The 6506-nt window shown below is 51.4% G+C and overlaps 1 pseudogene; it reads left to right on the top strand.

Annotated features, from left to right (window-relative positions):
- Window positions 1-3734: 3734 nt before the first annotated feature.
- LOC130290142 (U6 spliceosomal RNA) lies at window positions 3735-3832 on the top strand (annotated as a pseudogene).
- Window positions 3833-6506: the final 2674 nt, after the last annotated feature.

Below are 6506 nucleotides of genomic sequence, written 5' to 3'. Positions count from 1 at the left end.
TCAGTGTTTCCCAACCCGTGTGCCTTCAGCTGTTTCAATACCACAACTCCCAGCATGCCCAGACATCCGAATAACATGTTGGGAGTTGTAGTTATGCAACAACTGGAGGAGAACAATTTGGAGACCACCGTGTGGTGGTCTCCAAACTGTAGCCCTCCAGATGTTACAAAACATCAACTCAAAGCATGCCAGACAGCCCAGGCATGCTGGGAGCTGTAGTTCGGCAACATCTGAAAGGCCAGATGTTGCTGAACTACAACTCCCAGCATGCCTGGACGGTCTTTGCATGCTTTGAATTAACATCTGGAGCGCTACAGTTTGGACACCACTGTATAGTGGTCTCCAAACTGTGCCCTTCCAGATGTTGCAAAACTACAACTCCCAGCATGCTGAGCCTGTCCAGGCATGCTGGGAGTTGTAGTTCTGCAACATCTGAAGGGCCAGATGTTACAGAACTACAACTCCCAGCATGCCTGGACTGTCTGGGCATGATGAGAGTTGTAGTTTTGCAACATCTGGAAGGACATGGTTTGGAAACCACTGCACAGTGGTTTCCAAACTGTGGCCCTCCAGAGAGTTGCAAAACTACAACTCCCAGCATGCCCAGACAGCCAAAGGTTGTCTGGGCATGCTGGGAGTTGTGGTTTTGAAACTCCTAGAAGCTGCAGTTAAGATCCCTTTATGGCGATCGTCACTGCAGCATCTGACACCGCCGCCACACCACTTGCCTCCTGCCGATACTGGTCCCTGCGTGACTGCCGCCGGTCCCCAGGTAATGGCCGCTGGTCCCCGCATACATGGCCCCCGCACCTCGCCGCCATCTTTCCCCCACTTTGCCCCGACATCTAGGGGCGGAAAGAGCGGGCAAAATGAACGTTCACCCCGCCTCAGTGGCCACTCACAGGGGATAGGAGGAGGTGTCACCTTGCCACCTCACTCCTATCCTCTAGGATGATCGGGGCTGTCTCTGACAGCTCCGATAATCCCTATTTTCCAGGCTATCGGGTCATCAGAGACCCGATCCTATAGGATGATCGGGGCTGTCTCTGACAGCGCAGATCAGGGCCGGCCTTTGAGGTGTGCAAGCTGTGCGGCCGCACAGGGCACCATAGCAACAGGGACGCCCGGCGGCCGACACAGCTTGCTTTTTTTTTTAACTGGCTTCTCAGTGAGTGACTGCGACTGTCACTAAATCACCGCTGGCGCTGGGTGCCCGCAAGGACTATGACCGGGCCTCATAGTCCGGGGGGCCCGCACATTTCTATTAATTTACCTATTTCTAGGGCATGGGCCCCTTAAGAATCATTGCAGGGCCCGACAGGCCAAGGGCTGATTGGAGTAGAGACGTAACGTTCCCCGCGCAGGCCTGCACGTCTACTCCAATCACCTGACCTGTTCCTGCCTATGTCCCAACACTATTTCCAGCTTCCTCCCCTGTGCAGTGACAGGAGCTTCAGCAGCCTCACGCCGCTGCACCGATCCCCGGCTGGGTAAGTAAATTTGCGTGGGGGTGTGGAGGTGATAAGAGGTGCAGGGGGGTGTGATGAGAGGTGCATGGGGAGTTATGGGGGTGATGAGAGGTGTAGGGGGGTGATGAGAGGTGCAGGGGGGTGATGAGAGGTGCAGGGGGGGTTATTGGGTTCATAAGAGGGGCAGGGGGTGATGAGAGGTGCAGAGGGGTTATGGGGGTGATGAGAGGTGCAGGGGGGGTGATGAGAGGTGCAGGGGGTGATGAGAGGTACAGGGGGGGTTATGGGGGTGATGAGAGGTGCAGGGGGGTGATGAGAGGTGCAGGGGGTAATGAGAGGTGCATGGGGGGTTATGGGGTTCATAAGAGGTGCAGGGGGTGATGAGAGGTGCAGGGGGGGTGATGAGAGGTGCAGGGGGTGATGGGAGGTGAATGGGGGTGATGAGAGGTGCAGGGGGGGGTGATGAGAGGTGCAGGGGGGTTATGGGGTTGATAAAAGGTCCAGGGGGGGTTATGGGGGTGATGAGAGCTGCAGAGGGTGATGATATTCAGGGGGTACAGTGTGTGACATTATTATATTCAGAGGGTACAGTGTGTGGCAGGCTTATATTTAGTGGGTACAGTGTTTGGCAGGATTATATTCAGTGGGTACAGTGTATAGCAGTATTATATTCAGGGTACAGTGTGTAGCAGTATTATTTTCAGGGTAGTGTGTGGCAGTATTATATTCAGGGTACAGTCTGGGGCAGCATTATATTTAGTGGGTACAGTGCATAGCAGTATTATATTCAGGGTACAGTATATAGCAGTATTATGTTCAGGGTATAGTGTGGGGCAGTATTTTATTTAGGGTACACTTTTTGGCAAGGTTATAATGATTACTGTCTTCATGCAGAGGATGATGATCTGCTGACAAAGTAAGGAGCCAATGATGTCTGGATGTCAGACTCTGCAGAGAAGAAGGAGCTGGAGGAAGAACTGGTCTCTGGACCAGATGAAGAAGAAAAGATAACAGAGAACATATCACTCAAGTCAGAAGACGTCACTCAGGTCACTGATTTGATTGTGTATTCTCCTGACTGTTCCCTCAGAGCTGTAGTCACTTCTAAGTTCTGCAGTGATGATGGGTAAAACTGTGTCCAATCTGTGTCTCTCCAGCTGTTACAAAACTACAACCCAAATTGCCAGAGGCTCTCCAGACATGATGGGAGTTTTTGCTTTCCAACAGCTGGAGAACCACTTCAACCGAGGTGATCGGTGGGGGTCTCACAGTAACCCCCCTCCCCCCCCCCCCGCGATCTCCTGCACAGGCCCCAGCAGTTTGCTGGAAGCAGACGTCTGTACCCCACAGGAAGCCGCCGCCGACACCCCCCCTCTATGTATCTCTATGGGGTACATGGAGGGCCGTGTCGGCCGGCGCTCCGTGCGGGGTACGGCATGCCCCTCATTCCAGCTGACTGCCGGGGCAACATGCAGGAGATAGTGGGGGGCCCAATGCTTAAAATAATACTGGGGGCAGGCCACGGGGGTGTGTGTGGGGGGGGTGCCACTAGGTCCTTAAGTACCAGGGAGCAAGGGCGTACCTGTATGCCCAACGGCCCCAAGAGGTTAAATGGGAAAAGGGGGGTGATTCAAACTTTTATTAGGGAAGGGGTTAAATGATCTTTATTCACTTTTTTTTTCACTTTTTTTTTTGCAATGTTATAGCTCCCATAGGGGGCTATAACACTGCACACACTGATCTTTTACATTGATCAATGGTTTCTCATAGGAAACCATTGATCGATGATTCTGCTGTTTGACTGCTCATGCCTGGAGCTCAGGCACTGAGCAGTCATTTGGGGATCGGACAGCGAGGAGGAAGGTAGGGACCCTCCGGCTGTCCTGCAGCTATTTGGGATGTCACAATTTCATTGCGGCGATCCTGAACAGCCCCCTGAGCTAACGACAATGTTTTACTTTCACTTTTGACGCATCGTTCAACTTTGAACGCCACATCTAAAAGGTAAATAGCACGCGGCTATTAGCCACGGGTCCTTGCGTGGCTCCGTGTTATAGAAAGGGAGTGGGCGAAGGGCGTATAGGTATGCCCTCCGTCCCCAACAGGTTAACTATTCTAACCCCTCCTTCCGCTCCACCCCCAGGTACATTCATCAGTCCTCCCTCACTATCTACACTATCTTCCACCTCTAGGTTTTAGGTTTCCTCCCCCAGTCCCTAGTTTAAACACTCCTCCACCCTTCTAGCCATTTTCTAGATAGTATATGTGCTTGCTTCGGCAGCACATATACTAAAATTGGAACGATACAGAGAAGATTAGCATGGCCCCTGCGCAAGGAAATTCGCAAAGCGTTCCATATCTTCTAGATGGTGTAACATAGTTCATAACATAGTTCATAAGGTTGAAAAAAGACCATCAAGAGTCCATCAAGTTCAACCTATAAGCCTAATGAGTCCCAACTGAGTTGATCCAGAGGAACTCAAAAAACCCTCATACTAGAGGTAAAAATTCCTTCCCGACTCCAAATATGGCAGTCAAAATAAATACCTGGATCAACGTTCTGTCCCTATAAATCTGATATACATAACCCCAGACCCCTTTTAAATTCTTTTACAGAGTTCACCATGACCACCGCCTCCGGGAGAGAATTCCACAGTCTCACTGCTCTTACAGTAAAGAACCCCCATCTGTGGTGGTGTAGAAACCTTCTTTCCTCTAAACGTAGAGAATGCCCCCTATAGAAATAGATCATGGGAGAGATCTCTGTACTGTCCCCTGAGATATTTATACATAGTTATTAGGTCTCCCCTAAGCCCGCTTCTTTCTAAACTAATTAACCCTAATTCTGATAACCTTTCTGGGTACTGTAATCATCCCATTCCCTGTATTACTCTGGTTGCCTGTCTTTGAACCCTCTTCAGCTGCATTATATCTTTCTTGTACACTGGTGCCCAGTACTGTACACAGTATTCTATGTGTGGTCTGACTAGTGATTTGTACAGCGGTAGAATTATTTCCTTGTCGTGGCCATCTATGCCCCTATTGATGCACCCCATGATTTTATTTGCCTTGGCAGCAGCTGATGTCACTAGTCACTACAGCTAAATTTACTGTTAACTAAGACTCCCAAGTCCTTTTCCACGTCAGTTGTCCCAAGTGTGCTCCCATTTAATACATAATCCCAGCCCGGATTTTTCCTCCCCATGTGCATCACCTTACAATTCTCAGTGTTGAACCTCATCTGCCACGTCGCAGCCCAAACCTCCAACCTATCCAGATCCATTTGTAACAGTGCACTGTCTTCTATTGTGTTTACCTCTTAACAGAGTTTAGTATCATCTGCAAAGATTGTTACTTTACTATTGTGCCACGCGCTGTGCTCCAGCCACAAGCTCCGGCCGTGAGCGCAGTGTCCGGGGTCCCTGTCTGCCGGCGGGGCTGGGATTCGCATCAGGGGATGCGCCCGGCTGCGAATCCCAACCCGTCACTCAGCCCGCTCTGCTGCTTCTGTAACTCAGATCATCCCCGTCTCCCACGGCGCGTGCGGGGCAGAGCTCTGAAATTTAAAGGGCCAGTGCGCCCATAATTAGTGTTTGCACCTGACACCACATTATAAGTCCCTGCACCTCCCACGCTTCCCTGCCGGATCTTCACTGCCCCTAGCCTGAGATTAAGCATTCCCTATAGCCTGTTTGCCTTGCCCGTGTATCCAGACCTTCCGCTACGTTATTTGACTCTGCACCTTTGCCGCCTGCCTTGACCTTCTGCTACGTTTGACTACAATACTGCCTTATCCTCCTGTACCTCGCCTTGCCCAGCTACCTGTATGGTCGAGCCATGTCGGGGGTAGCGACCTGGGTGTCGTCTGCTGCAGCAAGCCCATCCTGCCTTGCGGTGGGCTCTGGTGAAGACCAGCGGCACATTAGACTCCGCTCCCCGATACGGTCCGAGTCATCAGCCACACAGGTTAGAGGATCCACATCCAGCTTCATTACTGCAAAAACCGGCCATGGATCCCGCTGGGGTTCCTTTGCCTGATAGTCTGGGTCTCGCTTCCATTGTGGCACTCCAGTCACAGCAGTTGGCCCAGCAGGCGCAACAACCCTTACATCCACAGTCTCCTTCTGCTCCGGTGGTGCCATTCGCTCCTGCAGTCGTCTCCGGTTCTAGATTCCGCCTGTCTCTTCCTTAGAAATATGAGGGGGATCCAAAGTCCTGTCGTGATTTGGTGACTTAGTGCTCCATGCACATAGAACTAATGGCGGATCTGTTCCCTACAGAACAAACAAAGGTGGCCTTCATCCTCAGTCTTTTAACTGGAAAGGCTTTGGCCTGCGCAACTCCGCTTTGGGACCGCGGTAATAATCTCACTACCAATCACCAGGCATTCCTGGGGTGTCTTCGAGCTTCCTCCGCTGAGACGGCATTGCTGAGCCTTACTCAGGGTAACTCCTCTGTGGGCGAGTATGCAATTCGCTTTCCTACCATGGCATCGGAGTTAACATGGAATGAAGAAGCTCTCTGCGCCACCTTCAAGAAAGGACTGTCAAGTCAAATCAAGGACGTTCTCGCTGCCCGGGAATTGCCATCTAATTTCAATAACCTTGTATAGTTGGCATCCTGGATTGATATCCATTTCTCTGAGCGATGTGAGGAACTACGCAAAGAAAGGGAGTCTGCACAACTTTGGCGCATTCCTTGTCTGGCACCAGCCTTCCAGAAACCACCGCAGCCTTCTTCCTTGCCTCCCGCAGTGGACGCTATGCAGGTGGATCGGTCTCGCCTGACCCCGCAAGAAAGGACTTGCCGACGATCTGAGGATCTCTGCCTATCCTGCGCCAGTGTGGATCACTTCCTAAAAGACTGTCCACTGTGTCCTCAGCCAGGGAAACGCTCACGCTTAGGGTTTGTAGGAGAAGCCTCCCTAGGTGGGAATACCACCTCTCCACTCTTTAATCTGAAGGTCCAGCTTTTTCTATCTGAATGGTGAAAGACTGTACTGTACTGTGCTATATCGCACAGAACCGCTGACTATGC

This window comes from Hyla sarda, chromosome 8 (assembly GCF_029499605.1).
Source record: "Hyla sarda isolate aHylSar1 chromosome 8, aHylSar1.hap1, whole genome shotgun sequence".
Classification (NCBI taxonomy): domain Eukaryota; kingdom Metazoa; phylum Chordata; class Amphibia; order Anura; family Hylidae; genus Hyla; species Hyla sarda.
This window is presented reverse-complemented; position numbering and strand designations above follow the sequence as displayed.